The 18,922-nt window shown below is 32.7% G+C and overlaps 1 protein-coding gene across 1 annotated transcript in view; it reads left to right on the top strand.

Annotated features, from left to right (window-relative positions):
• klar (klarsicht) overlaps positions 1–18,922 on the top strand; it is a 337,779-nt gene that overhangs the window by 121,406 nt on the left and 197,451 nt on the right. The gene's annotated exons all lie outside the window — the stretch shown is intronic.

The raw sequence follows: 18,922 nt of genomic DNA, 5'->3' as shown, positions 1-18,922 counted from the left end.
ACAGACAGCCCATCTAAAATTTTCTTTAGAAATAAGTTTTCAAACTATAATAATATGTATACAACTTTTTTTTTCAACTCAAACCTATACAAAGATAGGTGTACTTAGGTAAATAGTATACAAAGTTATAAGCAAATCATTAGAGCTGCAATCTTGAAAAAAATAGAAATGCTGAAAAATCCAACGTACTTGCACTCAAAAACACAGATGTTGCTCTAAAAAAACATATTTCGCGCGTTTGGATGACTTAAACTAAGCATTTCAGGTAAATAATTTCGAAAATTTGGACCCGATTAACAATAGTAAAAAAGTAATTCCGTATTTTTTCAGGCGGGCTTTACGTCCAACTACCAATTAGGTGTCGTGGACGGAGGCGACTAGCAAACTTACTTTACTATAAATTTCTTTTTATTAACCATTAAATAAAATCCAAGGCCTAAGACCGGGAATCGAACTCAATACCACAATACATATTAGCTTCGCAGGTCTCGCCTATAGCCGCTCGGCTGATTAACAATACTTTTTGTGATTAGCAATTAATAAAACCTTATTGCATTTTATGATTTGAAAAATAAGTATCAGAGGATGTTTAGTGGATCTGAATGTGGAGGTCCTTCATCTACAGTGTTCCTAGATTCTACACCAATAGTAGAGGATTGGCTAGAACTTTGGTTATAAAAATACAGCTGTTTGCTTGCCTTCGAGCTTCGTCTCTCTAAACATTTCCAAAAATAGTGGGCCGAGCCCGCTCTCTCTAACAACATTGTGGTGTATGGCGGCGTTTTGGCCGCTACTTTTTATCCCATTATGATGTTCCTGTTCTTCTCCCATAACAGAGTAAACACAGGTCAGCGCACTTCTAAAATTGTAAATATTTACGCCATTTTGTATGTGTTTGTTTAAAAAAAATCTTTGTTTTTTGTTTTTGTTTGTTTTTTTTTAAGGATAAAACAAAAACAAACCGGCCCTTCTTTTGCTTCATACGCCCTTAGTTTATCCCTTCATCGATCGGAACTTGGCACTTTCTCTTAAAAAGATAAATTTAACACAATAAAGGTTGGGTAATCAAAGTAAATTTAGTTGAGTTTTTAAACTATTAGGCTCGTTTTTAAAACTTGTACCCAGTCTCCTACAGTTAAATGAAAGTATCCAATTTAGTTTACATCTTTTTCCGTGCTTCTGAACCTGCAAATGGTCAATAATCACTGTTAAGAGGTGACAAAGAAGTCAATGTCAGAACATTTCATTTAGTAGCATTCAAATTCCTGTACAAAGAGGGTTTTTACATGTATTCAGCATAATAAAAGGAATTACGGATACCACGGGTTGGCTTTATTGATGATCGTTGATTGCAAGCCTCCTGTAAGGCACTCGTGAGTCTGGAGTGGAGCAGTTAGATTGAGAAAAGGTTGCTGCACTTTCAATGGAACGAGCCAATATGGCAAATAATACTTGTCTTGTATGAGAAAAAGGCAAGCTTTAACTTCAAACAATTTAGTGTCTGTTATGGATGGCGCTTTAGGGCGCGCTGGATAAGGCAATGAAACAATTGGCCCTCATTTCAATTAAAAAAATATATTCAAAATAGGGATTTTAACAAAATATTTTAGAGATTTTTGTATCAGAGATTGAAGAACTCACATTTAATGTTTTTTTATTTTTGGGATGAAAAATAATGAGATTTAAAGTAAGCAATGAATATACCAAGTTCAAATAAAACGCGTTAGAACTTAATTGGGCCAAATATAAAGTTGATGTTGTTCAGTAAAGCCGAACCCCGTATTAGACTATTCAAACTATCAAGTATCAACAGTCTGTAATGTTGGCTTCCAAATCTTCGAATGTCGAAAATTATGCAACAAAATTCGGCTAAATGTGTGTGTACTGGGTGGATGTTTCTAAAATCTTTTTAGTCAGTTCTAAATTGCTTCTTTACATGAATCAAGTACTGCATTGTTTTCTACTTTTGTAGTTGTTGTTATCTTTAAAAATAAAGGGATAAAAATGAAATAATTTCTGGGGCCGGTAATTTTGAAATAACGTTTTTCTAAGAGTTGTCACACTTTAAAATCGTAATATTTCCTTTTTATTGAGAGGAAATGGAGAATGAAAGAGTTCCTTGCGTGGAATGCAGGTAACCCTCAGGAAGAAAAAGGAGCGTTGCCTCCAAAAAAGGGCTTTTCAGTACACTTCCTTGAATTTAATGAAACATTCTAATTAGAACAACATCTGAAGCAGACCATTTAAATAATCCCCACTAGCCTAATTGAAACATTGTCTGCAGTAAATATTAAACGTAGACGAGTTAAAAAAAGCTAGACTCGACACATTTTATCAAACTTAATCCCGACGTCCATGTTTTTTGCTGATAAACACTTAGAAAAAATTTTCCCACTGCATAACCAACCATTAGTAGATATCAGTGTTGATTTAGGGCTTTATTGATTTTTATAAAAGTGATGGATTTTTACTTTATCTGCAGTCAATGGTGTACCTACGACACATCTAGCTAGCCCATATTTGTAACAGTTTAGAATTATTTATTATTGTAGTTGACTTTTTTTCCATTCCAAAGGAAAATAATATTACAACTCACTGTGATATAGATCTAAATTTCAGTCATGTAACAAGTCTAAGATGGTTATTTAGTCCCTACTCCCTCATTAAAAGATTATTATCTCTTGGTTCTGCTTCCTGAATTATGAAAATTATACAACCTCCTGAACCATGGCAGAATTAATGCTTTGTGAGATCTTATAAAAAAAATATATCGAGAAGAAGTTATTGCGAGTGGTGGTTTTATAAGTTTATAATAACTCGTTAATTAATTCTTCACCTACATTCGACAAAGTTTATTTTTAGATTTTTTTTAACATGAAATTACGTAATCGATATGACTATAATTATCTTCCGCAGTTTAACATTCTAATACTGATTTAGTAACTGTGATCTAATGGCATTAAATAGTGCATGCGATGCAAACAATAAATCGATTGTCTTTTATTATAAAATACCCTTTTTTTTATTCATCTCTCTCGCGCCCTTTTTCTCTTGAATAGCAGTGCTTCGTTTAATTGAGCCAATCCAATCTTGGATTATGCTGAATTACACCAGTACTATTTCACTGAATTAACTGTTCTTACAGCTGTAATTAATCATAATTCTAGCAAACTCTTTAGAGAATCTTTTACATTTTTTTTTTTTCAACAATCGCTCTTGAAAAAGGCTTAATTTAAATTTAAAAATTAACTTTGAAAAATACGAAATTTTAGACTATTCTATTCTATGACGTAGAATATTTCTCATAACATTAGGTAGCCCGTCCATGATACCTAATTGGTAGTTGGGGACGTTAAGCCCTACCTGAAAAAAATAGGCGATTACTTTACTTTTACTTGGCTTTACATTATTTTGCTTTTAACTAATTTTACACGATGGTTATAGTTATTGTGTGTGTGGGGGGATTCTCCTTCTAAAATTAAATCAGTTGTAAAAAAAAACAACTAATAACTAATAGATAAGTCAGTTAAAACTTAGTAAAATGGTTGCAACTAATCAGCGGGTAGATAAAGGAATCTCTGCCAGTTATGGTATCAGTTTTAAGTACAACAAACATCAATATTATAAACGATTTGTAGCTTATTTTAATCCAGTATTCTATAATTCAAAAAAACCTACCTAATCTTCAGCGATAGCATTTTTGTTAAGTTCGTATTTTATTTATTGCGAGTTGAGAGAATTATTGTAACATTTCGAAACAAACTGAATGCTGCACACTTCAGGATGTTTTTATACTCACTACGGAAAAGCCATTAGTTATACTTTTTACAATAAATAATTATTTAGTAGTTTTATGGAAGCTGAACAGATATTGTAATTGCACTTTTAAATCTTTGACGTTAATACGAAACTCAAGTTAGCTTTTATCTATTCTTTGTAACGAGAGAATACTATCCTAGAGGCTGGTTAATTTGTGTTGAAAAAGGCTCATCAACGTCCTCCTCAATTGATGTAAATATAAATGAGAAATTCTTACATTGATGAAAAAAACATTTTTTTTCTTGATGCCCTTGAGAAACATTGGATTTCTGGCCATTTTTTTACATTTTGATCGGGTTGTTGTTTTGATTCTTATTCTGTTCCTACAGGAAACAATTAATATGTACTTTTATTTTTATACATATGTTATAGCGAGGGCGCCACGGTAGCCGAGCGGTTAGAGGTGAGACCTGCGAAGCTAATATGTATTGTGGTACTGGGTTCGATTCCCGGTCTTAGGCCTTGGATTTTATTTAATGGTTAATAAAAAGAAATTTATAGTAAAGTAAGTTTGCTAGTCGCCTCCGTCCACGACACCTAATTGGTAGTTGGACGTTAAGGCCCGCCTGCAAAAATAGGCGATTACTTTACTTACTTTTTTTTACATATATTATGGCTGCTGAACCTTACAGGGAACGGAACCACTGTTTCTTGTTCCAATAAATATTGAGCAAGTTAGGATACTAGGGTTGAGTTCCAGCACTTTGGCCGGGTTGTAACTGATGCACTCCCTGGAATTTGTCAAAGGATGTCCTCTTTTTTTTTTTCTAATTACAGTGGATATTAGGCTAACTCTTGGACGATGAATTGTGTTACCTTCGTCCTTTAAGAATACACAACTCTAAGAAGCATGATCGCTTTCAAAATGGCTGAGAATGATGGAGTAGCGCTAGCCTTAATCCTTAGTACGTGCTCCTTAACGTAATTGAAGTTTTATGAACAGGGAAAGTATTATGGCGGAAAACTCTCCTATTTTAGAATCTCTCTCCTGCGGGAATCCTCTCTTCCTCTTCGCCTTCACCGCCTTCTAGAATTAAGAGAACTTCTTATCCATTTACTAATCTTTCTGCTCGCTTCACATCAGCCATTGTGCATTCCATCTCAGTAGTCCTAATAACGTATTCAGTATGAGTTTTTTTTTTTTTTTTTTTTTTAATTCTGCAATAAACTATTTATTCAATGTTAATGTTCAAATGTTTTTTCACGATAAGAAAACTGTAAGTACTTTTCTCACTGACGTTCGTTGAATAAAATTCATTTTCTGACCTCGCTCTTATTTTCTTTTTTTGAAAATAATTACCTCAAGAATATTTTTTCCCACATTAACCTCGCTTATTTCCGGTTTTCAATGATAACTTACAAAAACATCATAATTAGTAGAAAAAGGGAGAACCATCGCTTATCAGTGGCACTCGTAAGATCTTTCTCCAAGTGAGCTGAGCTCTGCAAAGTTGAGCTTATAGGATTAGAGGATACCGGTAAACCTGCCCAGCGTTCTACATTCAATCATACTCGTACATTCATGAACTTACACTTCGCTAATTGAAATTATCATTTGAATTTTTGTAAATAAACCTTTTACCGTTTTTGGGAAACAGATTGCAGAAATCTATTCTCTATAATCTCGCAATTACAAATCACTAATTTCCTTTAAACATGAAAGTACTATGATTATATTTAATGTCTCCTAATATCTTACATTAAGCTTAAAGAAGTAATATTGGTATCTTGTGAGATGTGCTAGATTACACAGATCTCTAAGAAAACATTTTTAAAATTAAATTTTATTTTTTTTAAACGATTGAAATTAAAATGGGTATTTTTTGATTATTGAGTGAGAATTCAAAATCAAGTAATCAATTGAGAATCATTTTTTTTGTGAAAATCAGTCACATACTTTCGTCCATGATCGGATAATATTTTTCTTTCATTTTATTACCGCTAAAATATAATGGTCAGAAATAATAATAATAAAGTCTTTTATTTTAATTTATATTTATTTTATTTATAATGGTCAGAAATATTCAGTGCAATATTGGAAGATATTTAAAAAAAAAGTATAAATATTTAGATTAATTTAAATAGAAAGCTTCAGCAAATATGTTAAAGATATTATAAGAAGACTTGATGGTAACGGCGGCTGAGTCAGATGTTATTATTAAAAAAAAAGGAAGGATGCGATAATGTTATCATTTCTAGGATGTGATAAGCACGGCTTGTATGATTATAGTTCCTTTACTTTTGCCTCAATACTTTTGGTGAGCTTATATAATTTTTACACCAATTCAGCACTTACAATTCAATTGACGTATCAGTTTCAACATTCAATGTTTGTTTTAGTAAAATGAAAACAAAAGTTGTTTTTAAGCCAAGCTTCAAATTAAGCTTTTTCTACATTTTCTGGTCGTACCCTTTTGTGGGCATTTAATACTTGAAGGCTGTCCTATGAAAGCTGTTGTTTGGATACGTTTACAAAATTACAATTGTGCAAAAAAGGAAATTTGTTCCTTATATAATAAATTGTTGTATATTTAAATTACTTTGCGATAATTTCTTTCCATTTTTCGCTTCCTTTGAAAGTATTGTGGTCGTTTTGAATTAAGCAGGATATAGATAGTGAGTGTATAGTATAAAGAGTTTATACTTAGCACGTTAACCATCAATCATTATAATGCAGTAATCTTTAACCGTCTATTGCAAATATATGGACTTTTATAACATTTTATGAGCATTTAATCATTTCAAATTAAATTTATGTAACATTATGGTTATGAAATGAGAAAATGTGGTTAAATTCGATTGGCAGTAGCGTGTATACGTGGTTTTGGGAAGTAGATCTGTTGCGGCTTGATTGCGTTGTTTGCTAGTTTTTGTTAATCATTTTCATAGAAACATTTTGTATTCATTTTATTGTTCCAGAAAGTGTAAATTGTAGGAAAAAAAGTCCACATCTTTTTCCTAGAAGGATGCTGTGTTTTTTTGTTCTTTCTTTGATTCTTAGTTTGAGGAAATATGATCATATTAAATTTTTGAGGTTCCCTAAGTAAAAAAAGTAAAAGAAAAATAAATTTTAGAAAACAATCTCTTAAGTTTAACCGGTGTGTGACCACTGTAACTCAATAATTGCAGGAATTTTAAGTTTTATGTTCTGTTCAAGTTTCTTTAAAGTCCTTAGAGTAGTTTAGCAGTGAAGATCCTGCAACTTGTGGTGTATCATTTTACTATACTGTTTGTTACTTTTTATACTTCTTTCAATAATAACTCGAGGGAGAATTTTCTAGGAAGGATGTTCTTTCTTTCTTTGATGCTCAGTTTGAGGTTATACTGAAAATTCAAGGGAGGCTGGACAGACTTCTCTCAAAAGTACAATTGTTATTGTAGTGGGTGTTGCTATTTTAACTTCAAGTACTTACAAAAGTAAGATTAAATGAGTTAGTGAAGTTTCCATTACAAAGAAAATCATTTTTTATGACTTGAAGGAAATGATGGCGATGTTTTCCTGATTTTTTTCTCCTTAAATTTTACTTTGATTTTCTTGAAAACGATTTGATCTGAACTCCTTACTTAAACTCCTTCCTACTGTTTGTACCAAGGACTTTGTACGGAGTTGGCAGTTTTTCTTTAATATATATTTGTCGTAAAAATTGAATAAGGGTGGTTCAGGATGAAGTTGATTTATGGATATTTTCCTCTTAAGGGCCATCTCTGGGAAGTTTTTCTATTTTACCTTAAAAAATATCCAGTATAGAAGTAAACAAATAGACGAGTCTCTGGTTCGCGGCAGGAATACAGGAAGGAAGCCGTGTAACTTAAGCGTTAGGTTAATAAATATGAGCGTTTTCCCCGCTTGGCGTTTCTGCTAGTCTTGTCTTAGCAGGTTTCAGTCAAGGTCTAACTTTCATTCCTGGCTAAGCTCATGCAGAGAGAATGTGAACATGAATTAATTAGTCTGTCTGCTGAGAAAGTTATTGATCTCGTAAAAGTTGTGAGGAATGCACCTGTGGTGCCAAATTTAATTTCATGGATTTTAAGCTTTAAATGTTCATATGAAAGCTCCTTAACTAACAATTAAGGGAAGAGCATGGAAACCATTAAGTAATATACAAATATAAATAAGTTTAAACGAGCGCTTTACTGAAAGTGGAGCAACATAAGTTTGGAATTGAGGCAAAAAAATTGTTTGTTGTAACATCAAGTTGTTTCTAATGATTAACTTTGAGGTTCGTACAGCTTCTCTCGTTTAGTTTAAATTTAGAATAAAATGTAATGGAGTATAGTAGTTATTAAATTCTTCATCTTCCGCGTCTCAATGCGACTGCGCTCTATAACTGTCTCAAGCCTCTCTGTCTTCGTTTCCTGTGACCTTCTGCATCTATTAATAGTAAACCCTTTAATAAACTTCCAAGGGAGTCAAGTGCATTGGCGCATCATCCAAACGCTATATTCAACATATTTCTGTTACTGTTATTTATTTTTTGTCAGTTTAGTTGACTTTGTCGGTGGGAATTGAGCTTCAACTATGATGCAAGAATTCACTGTAAATTTGATGTTGGTACTGTTGTTTAATCAGGGAATGTTGAACGCATTGGAAGTTCTTATGGATATCTTTGCTTGTCTTAAATCATTCTTCAAATCTAAGTTATTTAAATAAAGGCAAAACTATTTAGTTGTATGAAGTGCCGTCAGATAGCATACTTTTTTATATGTATACTATTTACGTGTATAACTTGGAAAGATAAAGGAGAGAACATTTGCATACAGAAGTGTTACTAACGTCACAAATCATTTCTTATACATTTTCTTTTGCGTTCTGTGTTCGACATATCTTACACATTTAATCTCGCACATGCTTTTATACAACATATTCATCGCTAATGTCCACAAAGAGCATGAGGTTTCTTTTCTATGGACGTTTTCTTCCAGACAGTGCTAGATTTCTATCTCAGTTTCTGTTCCTTCCTTTTTGTCTGTGTTGACATTCATATTTTAACAAAAAATAATAATAATCCTACGGGTAATTTAAATAATTCTTTATTTATTGTTTGTCTTTTTCTTTGGTTCCTTTCTGAATTGTTCAGTTCTCACTGGAGATATTTTTTGGTAATAAATGTAGGAGAATTCTGTATAACTGTAAAAGAAAACTTATTTTTACAGATTTCAACTTAATATAAGTAAAGATTTCTTTCATAATTTTTCAGTTCAAAGAGAAAATTACTTCCGTTTTTTGATTTTCTAAAAATTATCGATTTAAATTGTAGCTCTTTTCTCTAATCTTTGTTTAAAAATAAACGTCTAATAATTTCCTTTCTATCTTATGAGCTAAGGATGTGGAAATCTCGGGATTTAGCATTGCAAAGTTTCATTTAAAAGCCCAAGAGTTGAAAATATTTATTTGCAGCCCAAATTGCCGGATTCCAGTCAGTGTTGTCACATTACAGTCCATCACAGAGCAGTAAGCTATAAAAAATAAACTTAAGAAACTCTAAGGGCCAGCAGCTGGATTCAATCCTGGGATCTCCCATGGAATGATGTAGTTCTTGGGTTGGAGGACTTTTTTTTTGGTTTGAAGTTATCTTAACGTGCGTATTTAGCGATTGTCAGTATAATGATGTGTTTTTTTTAAATTTGAAATTTAAATAGAAGTTCTGTATTGTTTGCTTCATACCTCACGATCTCTAACCCGAGTAACCACTGCACCATTCTACTGCACCCATTCTCCGAAGTGTAAGAGTCAGCATAGGAATGTTTCATAAAAATAGATTCTAAAACCTTTCTCTTGCTGTGATGTTGGTCTTGTTACACGAGACATATTTAGTCGCCAGCAATTTTGAGCACTATCAAGTTGGCACAGGCTAACTGTTTAAGTTCTCTAGCCTCGACTGGACGCTGTGTAGCAGCACGTTTAGCCGGCGGCTTTAGGGCGGACAACGTCATTCACACAGAATGCAATAGTCTTTCCTTTAGGCTGTGAACTGACTGAGACAATCATGCCTTAGTTCTGTCCAGCAGAGATCTTGTTCAACTGCTTTTTATACGAATATACTTTTCGTTTCTTCCATCTTACTATCTTTACTTCAGATAGTTATCTAATTGTCTTTTTAATAACCTGCCAGTCATTCCTCTCGCTCTGCTATTGTAACAAGTAATAGAAAGAAAAAGAGCTCCAGCTCGCGCAGGCGAAAGCTTATTTTTATTCAATTTTAAAAACAAATATGAGGAGAAAGGATTGAACTAGTTGATGTAGATGTTGTGTACCCCTTTCATTCAGCTCCTCTACCGCAATACAGAATTGTCTACTTCAGGTTAGATGATCATCCCATCATCGTCGCGTATCTAATTGTTAATTTTAACCATGAAATTTTATGTTCTTCTATTTTAGTGTTTAATTTTTTGGGTTTATTATTTTTTTTATTAATTTTTTCCCCCATTGTTATAGTCCACAAAATTAGTTCAAGATTAAGTAAGTTATTGCGAGAGAAAGATGAGTGTCTAAATGGGTGACCCAGAAATATAATAAAAAAAAGTAAACATTATTTCATTATAAGAAGATTTTTCTTCACAAAAACCCTCGATTTGTTTACAGCAATTAACTTACCAATACTTTTGATTACTTAATTGAAAACAAAATAAGATTACTAATACAAAACAGCTCCTAACAGGACGCCACAAAGAACAATATTCCTTAAGAAAAAGTTTCGAAACTTTAATGTTTGGCCTTAATATATAGGTTAGGCCCAAGTTCGAGTTAAAGCCCTTTCGAGATTAATCTACAAAATTAATAGAAAATTTGTAAAATTTCCTCTGAACAAGCGCCCATTCCGGTGGCTTGATATTTTTTCAACTCCGTATATTAGTGGCAACATTTTGATAATCTTTTACTATACTAAAACGTTGTTATCCAGAGAAGAGCTAAAGTCAACTCCTCCTCCTCAACAAGACAGTTAAAAAAATAGATTATTCCTAGAAAAAACTGTTTCAACTAGTAACAGATCTACCTGAATATGATGTTAAAAGAGAGAGGCAACCAAGCGATTTAGAGGTGAGACCGCAAAAGCTGAATCCCGAGTTGGCCTTGAATTTTAATAAAATGATTAAAGAATATTGAAAGCAAATTATGTTAAATATCCGCTTCCATCCGCGAGACCTGATCGTGATTTAGACGTAAAGTTCGCCAAAATAATGGTTTAATTTTAAATAAAAAATTGCCAAAAAGTTGAAAGTAGCCATCTTTCTTCCTGTTACCAGGGTACTGATGATGATATCATGCTACAAATATTAATATATCGATAATGTAAAATTGAATGAAAAAATTTCTGTGTACAGAATTTGGGACCAGAATAACAAGTTGAGAGTATTGATTGGCTTTCATTTTTTGAAATATTCTGTACTGTACTCACACAAGTGATTGAAAACGGAACTAAAAATTATCTCGTTTTCTTGAAATTACGTGAAAATTTAATGATTTTCTTGAAATTAAATTATCTGTTAAATTTTTTGGAACAAAAGATTAAATTCCTCACAGTAGGAAGTGATACGTTTTTTTTTTTAAAGTAGAGCTAGATCATTTTCCTTAATTATGTAGGTCATTGAACATATCCATTTTAAAGACCACACTCATACCTAACTTACACCAGTCTTAGGATCATATTTCAGAGGTCAGCATCTAACACAGCTGGTGGGCCAAATTTTTTTATATAATTTTTGGGATAAAACAACAAAACGGTCTAAATGAACTGGTTTTCAGTATTAAGAAAGCATTCCTTATTCTTCTTCTACCACTCCGAAGTTGATCAGAAAACTAGAGAGTACAACAGAGAAGATCTTTTACACAGCGACTGCATACTCTGTAACTCAAGTTTGTGTGTCTCTTTCGCTACATTATTCTTGCTCCATTACGCTTGTCTGATATCATTTTATTTAAAGTTTTGCTTAAAATAACATTTAAAAACTCATTTTACTGCTACCCAAAGTGAGCATTTCATTTACAATTTGGTGCTGTTATTAGGATATTTTTACTGTGCATTTAATATCGTCGCCTAAGAAGTGATACCTCGTAACTACAATTTCAACGAAAATTACATTTTTATATATAAAAAATGAATAAATATATAAAATTTATTTTATATAAATTACACTTTAAAGACGACAGTCACACTAATAGTTAATATTGAAAGAAGAATTACTGTATGCCTTAAAATGAATTTTATATCCTGTTTTTTCCTTCTCCTGTAAAGTTGATATTTTCTAGTTACAAGGTATCACTTCTTAGGCGACGATATGTTATGTTTGGTTAATTTCCTTCATTCTGGAATCATCATCTTTGGAACAGAATTTCCTTCGGTAACTTTGAAGAAATTAAATGAACTTAAAAAGAAGAAAAAATGTTTAAAATGGTACAAACATGTTTAATTTGGGACACTAAAGTTTTTATAGAAGAATAACATATGGTCAGGTGGGTCGTAAGCTTTACTTTTCTAACACCTTATTGTACACTAATGAAGTTTACGCGTATTGAAAAAACAAGTCCGAAAACTGGCTTATCCGAAGTTCTACTTCAAAGAAAATGATTCCTAATTTGATCCCTGAATTTCGCTTAAAAAAAACCTCTATCAATTTTCTAAAATATTACGGTTTTAACTGATTTTATTATTATTATTAAATCGCTATATCCTTCTCTTATAAAAAATGTAAAAAAGCAAAATAATGCCTATTTTTTTCACGCAGACTTTACTACAAAATTAGGTGTCGTAAACGGAGGCGACTTTAGCAAACATACTTAACCCTAAATTCCTTTTATTAACCATTAAATAAAATTCATGGCCTAGATTAGTAATCGGATCCAGTACCACAATTTATCTTTGCTTTGCTGACCTCGTCTTTAACCGCTTTAAACGCTCGGCTATCGTTGCGCCTTCAGCTTTTATATATACACGTAAATGGGGGTATTTATAGTAGAGGAAATTGTTGGAAGCAACAATTATGCAACATTGTTGCAAGAGAACAATTTGTGTTACATAACAGCTGTCATTTCATCTTTATATTTTCGAAAATTATTGAAGTCAATTCTATATTATTTGTGTGTATGTTCATTCAGATAGAATTTTACAATATTTAGTAAAATAAGTGTATGCAGCAGCAATTTTAGGTAATTTCAAACTACAGTTCACAAGCTGGAACTATTTGAGTAAAGGTCCAAACTTAATTTCCCTTTCATTTTGATTGAAATAAGATTAAGACTATGTTGAAAAGATTGATGAATGTTCTGTTATGTGGCCTAGATTTCCTATTTTAGTTAACATTAGATTCAAATTAAGAATTTTCACCGGTGACCAGTTCACAGCAGCTTAATTGACGAATTTTACTTTCACAACTGATTTTGTTTTTGGTCAACTATAATTTCTTGTATTTACTTTTTACTACTAACTTTGGACAACTTCCGAATTCAAAGATACTTACTACAGAATACCCATACATTTGTTTATTTTAGGAAGTGAAAGGTTTAAAAAGTTGTATTCGTATTAATGAAATTGGTTATTAGCTGGTTTGGTCTTCATGCTGGATTTATATTTCTTCTGAAATTAATTACTTTTGGAAGATAGTTATAAAACTGTTATGGGTCCGAAACCATTCTTTGTTTAGGCATAAAGGAACTCCGTTCAAGTCTTAGGATTACATTGAATCTCCAAACTGTAGTGTAATATTGCCTGCGAAGGACGTGTTAGGATGTTCATTACAGTCTCATTTGGGATTTTCTCGCTATTCCTCAAGACCCATACGTCTTCAGAGTCTGGCCAACTGAAGTCTTGCTTGTTTTCTCTGCTTTTGAAAGGTTGGCAAGAGCCTAGATTCGTTTAATTGATTCTCCTACGGTGGCAAGGTATGCTAAGCGTTTCTCCTACAGCTTTAAGGCCTATTTGGTGCATTGGTCTCCTGAGATTAATCTAGTAGACCGGAGAAGGCCGAAGTAGACCAGAAGGTTGCGAGGAATGCCGAATTTTCATTCCTCCCTCTATTATCCCTTTATTATCCACCTTGACTCCAACATTATTCTGTCCCATTTCTGGTAAATTTATATCAACATTTTGCTGTTGTTCGTGAGGAGGTCATTATACTTGCAAAACGCACAACTGTGCAATTTTGTCCAACACCTACACACTACCTACCCACTTGAACAACTTAACAAACAAAATGTAAGCTACATAAATATATAAAATGAAATATAATTGTATGTGTATATGCGTACATTTATATATTTATATCTATAAAGGAGATAGTTCTGCGTATTTTATAAGTTAACATGAAATTCTCTACCTCCGTTTAATTTCAGACAGACAGAAGCTATAATTTCTTTTATCGTTTGCGTGCAAACACTACTTTATGTAATATGTAAGCATGATGACATTAAAAATGAAAATGTATGGTAACTATTCTGTTGTTAGTCGACCTACGTTTCCCAGCTGTTAATGTGGTTACGTACACAATTTTATGAAGTATGTACGCCTTAACAGAATTAATAACTTCCAATACTTAAACAGCAAATTTGTCTAAAATTCAGATAAGGGAGTTCAGTGAATCAGGATGACAACCTCATGGTCTTCAGCTGGTCGCGGTGAACATCTTCTCTCTAGTATGTGGTAACTGATAAGCTTCCAAAAATCATACTAATATACAGAATTTAAAGGCCACATTTTCTACTTCTCCAGGTCTCTCCTGAAGTATTAATGGTTGAATGAATGATTTTTAAATCATTTCGCTGGTTTCGTTTTCAATCAGATTTTTTAGTGTTTTTTCCTATACAAGTCCTCTGCTACTCCAGAAGTTGCTCTTCCTTATTTTGGCCTATGTTCTTCGTTAATCCAACTTTTTCTTGTTAGTCTTCCTCCTGTTTGCAACCTTGGGGATTGTCTTTCTTCTCCTCCCCCGAGGTCTATGCCTCAAACATTTTAAAGGATGCTCTGATGGGTTAATCTACTTAATCCATCTTAAGCTGCCTTTATTAAAGGTTTCTAAATGGAGTTCTAACTATATGTTAGCTCCCAAGATGGTATTTCTTATACGCTACGGTTGCGCAGTACTTTTTAAGAACTATATCTCAGTATCCTGAATGCTACTTTTGTTATTCTCTTTAAGAGCTTCTAATTTGCTTACATATTCATTCTCGTCGTTTTTTCAGGCTTCATTTTTTTTGCAAATTAGGCGATTTTCGCTTACTCATGCTGATGAGGCCGTTTAAATTTGTTTTGTTTTCCGTCCCAGCAGATATTCCTGCTCATATGAACGTTTTTGTTTGAAAAACGACGGTGTAAATAAATATAGTTTTGAAGGGTTGTTTAAATTGAAATTGAAGGTCGTAATTTTTGTAATTTGTGTTATTTAACTTTCAGTTATTTTATTTCTATAAATTTAATAATAAAAATAAAATAATAATTTTAACATAAGGAGAAGCTGCTTCTCTTCAGTCTTGGGATAATTGAAATACTAATAACAGATAAACAATAATTTAAAGGTAATATCTGAAAATTACGTTCAAGGTTTGTAATTATAATTGTTCATTATAAAGTGAATGATTTAGTTTTGGCCGCCTGCTAATCATAATGGCGGTGCTGTCAGCTGGTATTTAGTGTTTCAGTATTCACGTCACCTTCACAGCTGTTCTTGTCTTGCCACTCTTCTTGTAATATTGAATCTAATGGTTTAAAAGTAATGTAATGGTTAAATTTAGCAAAAAATGTTACCTCATTTCCTTTCTGTGTCCTTGATGGTGTCCCCTCCACGGCTATCATTTCTTGTTCCACCTGTAATCCATTACTTTAGATAAGAACTTTATATTTATTCCATTTTTCAGTTGAATGTATCCTTACAGTATTTAAAAAACAAATATGGACTACCTACATTTCCTTGTGTGTAATTTATTTCTATGTAATTACCTTTCTGATTATGTTTTAATAACTTGAACTTATGATTATGATAATAACTTGAAAGCCATTAAAACATCTTTTGCTAAGAGCTTGTGGAACATAATTGTTTTTAAGAATGAATAAAATAAAAACCTGTTCTAGAATTCTCCATTTTGCTTTTTGGGAGTTATGCGGTGTGGAACACTCAAAATACTTTCTCGTATTATCTTTGATTAAAACTAGAATTACAAGCAAATAAGCCTTACTTGGAACGTCTTCAAGTATTGGGACAACAGAAGAAGTCCTTACTTCTTCAAAAGAGAAACCTAAAACTCTTTACAAGGCAAGAGAAGACGCTGTCTTTTCTCTTCCCTCTTGACTTGTAAAGGCAGAGATTGGTACTCTGCGAACAACCAAGCTAATTGCTCTCGCACTTCTAGTGCCAGATAATATTTCTCTTCCTTAGAGCATAATCTGGAATAATTCCCTGTCGGATGTAACCATATCCAATTCCAGGTAAAAACTCAGGCTTCCGAAATATTTCTTATAAAGATTATAGCGTAATTCGTTAGGGTTTTTATTGAAGTGTCCATCATACCCTCCGTCCACAGAATAATCAGTAGCTAACAAATCTTTGCCCATCATGAGTCGAAAGTGCCCTGTGAGGAAATCTTTTCAGCATGCCTAAGAAACTTATTCTTAAACTGAGTCTTTTTGAGAGATTAAATGATTGTTCAGACAGATCTTAAGTCTTTTTGAGAGATTTCACCAATGCTAGGTTTAAAATCCTTTGGTTCTGACACACCCTGAGGAACAGAACGCATCTTCATATTTTGTGAATAATGATAGGTGATTGATTAGCGATTAGCAAAGAATTTGACGTTTAGATTACTTTAATTGTCTCCAAATTTAGTTATTAGATTAGTTTGTGACTACATCTTGTTTACTTGTCAGCATAAAGAAAACCTTTGCTCCGACCCTTACAGTTCTTCAATATAATTAATCATCTTTTGTGTAACATTGGCTAAAGTCATTGAGCTGAGAGGTATCAATTAAAGCAAGATGGTTCAATAAAGAATAAAATTGATTAGACTGTATTGTTCTTTTATTTTGTTCTATTAATTTTATTTCTCCAGTAACCAACTTAATGATAGCCCGGCTTTTTTTTTAAGTTGCGTGTTGTTTGTAGAGTAAATAAAAAAGGCAATTGGTGTATATATGAGCAGATGTCGGCTTATTACAACTGGAGAGAAATGTAATCTCCAATATAAGGAGGCCATGGAACTGTAAACTGTAATTGTGCAACTTGCTTGGTATTAATGCCTTGTGAAGATCAACATGACTGGAGTTCTCTGTGTTTCTTGTTCATCGTCTAACTGAAGACCTCGTTAACGTCTTCACCTCCACCGACCTCTACTTCTTCTTATTTATATCCTTGCTTTGTTATTAGGCCGCCCTTCGTACCTTTGTTGTGCCCACCTCCTTATAAATCGCTTTCTAAACAATAATTCTTTCTCTACTCTCCACGGATATTGCCCTTACCTTAAATCTTATCTTCGCTTGTTGTTGTTCTTCACTGTTTTTGCATCTCATTACCAGTCCTGACCTCATTCTAAAAAATAAACTCATTAATGTTAACCAAAACAGTTATTATGTCACTTAATTATAGATTATTTTTTTTTTTTTTTTTAGTACGTTACTACTTATAACTTTAAGTTTTTGGCTAGTAAGCATAACTTAAAAACTGAAGTTGAAGTTTCTTTCGCTCACTTGGCCACATAATTAGTAGCTTCAGTTTGTAGTCACTCAGTTCACTAGGTACTAATTATTTACATTGAAAAAGAATAAAATTATTTAATGGTTGCTTATTCATTAAATAGCCATTAAGCGCTTATAATGGAAATTATTATTCCATTTTCGTATTCGTTCGACCTTGAATATATAATAATTACGCCAGCGACTGTAAAACAAATATAAATATGCAAATGGGCACCTTCATACAATTGCCGGAACCAGTCTTAAATGTTTTATCTGTAAAGTATCCGTTTGTCTGATTAATTTTTTTAAGTCCGTATGTTCTAATTCAGTTGTAATGGAAATCGAATTTAAGTTCTTTTCATAATAACCAAAATTGTGTAAAATATTTGTAATCATATATTGAATAGAACAGGAAATTTAAGAAAATAGGTGTTTCGAATGATTTTAGACTGTCCCAGAGCGCAGAAATGAAAACTACATGTTGATGGTATTAATACCAACTGGAAGTTCGGCCATATTACATCAATTTGTCAATGTCCTCCCTCTAATGTTCCTTCTTAGTTCGATGTACCATCTTATCACCAGTATACTGAAAATAGGGATTAATAAGTAACCAAAATACTAATTTTGAAGAAAAAAAACTAAGCAGCCACTTTATTGGGTTCTGTGTTCTTACTATTGTAGAAGCTTAATGGATTCTTATCATTTTGGTTTGTAAGATCACTGTGGGAAGCTGTCGTCCGCTTCTCTTACCGTATCAGATTAAAGTAGTGAACTTCCATAATAATGAAACCAATTTATAGTAATTAAAATTCTAAGTGTAAATAAAATTGCTTTTTTATTCCAATATTGGGAAATGAACTGATTACTACACAATACACAATAAGTTTTAACATTAAATATAAATTGCGTAGTGTTGTCTAGACATATATGTGTGGGGTAATGCAAGCAGCAGTTGGTTTGCACATGGTACAACGATACGGTTGTAGATATAATGCGAATGTGTCTATATTATAATATGCAACAATATTTTACACACAATAATTGTGTGGTCTACCCACGCATCGTCCTCTTTTACATACTCCTGTAATCATGCGTTTTTTTGTTTTTAACTTTCAATGGCTGCAGTTCAGTAACTTGTTGTTGATTGAAGAGGAGCCATAATTTTTGTTGATATTTTGTTCAAGTAAGAGTTTTTCTTTCATTCATTCATTTATTTATAGACTTTTGCAACTGCACAAAAAGTTTTGAAAGAGAATCAGCAGTGGTTCGTGAAATATGCATGACTCAAAAACGTGAGAGGGATGTCTCCCAGTGGAGGAACTCCATAAAACTGGAGAATACTGGTTGAAATTGTCTTTTTAAGGAAGATAATCGCGAGGCCAAAGACGTATCAATCTTCTAGACCAGTGGTTCCCAACCTGGGGTACGCAAAAAAAAAGTTATTA

Source organism: Rhodnius prolixus, unplaced genomic scaffold, assembly GCF_049639745.1.
Source record: "Rhodnius prolixus isolate KJV_2025 unplaced genomic scaffold, Rpr scaffold_1, whole genome shotgun sequence".
In the NCBI taxonomy this organism is placed as follows: Eukaryota; Metazoa; Arthropoda; class Insecta; order Hemiptera; family Reduviidae; genus Rhodnius; species Rhodnius prolixus.
This window is presented reverse-complemented; position numbering and strand designations above follow the sequence as displayed.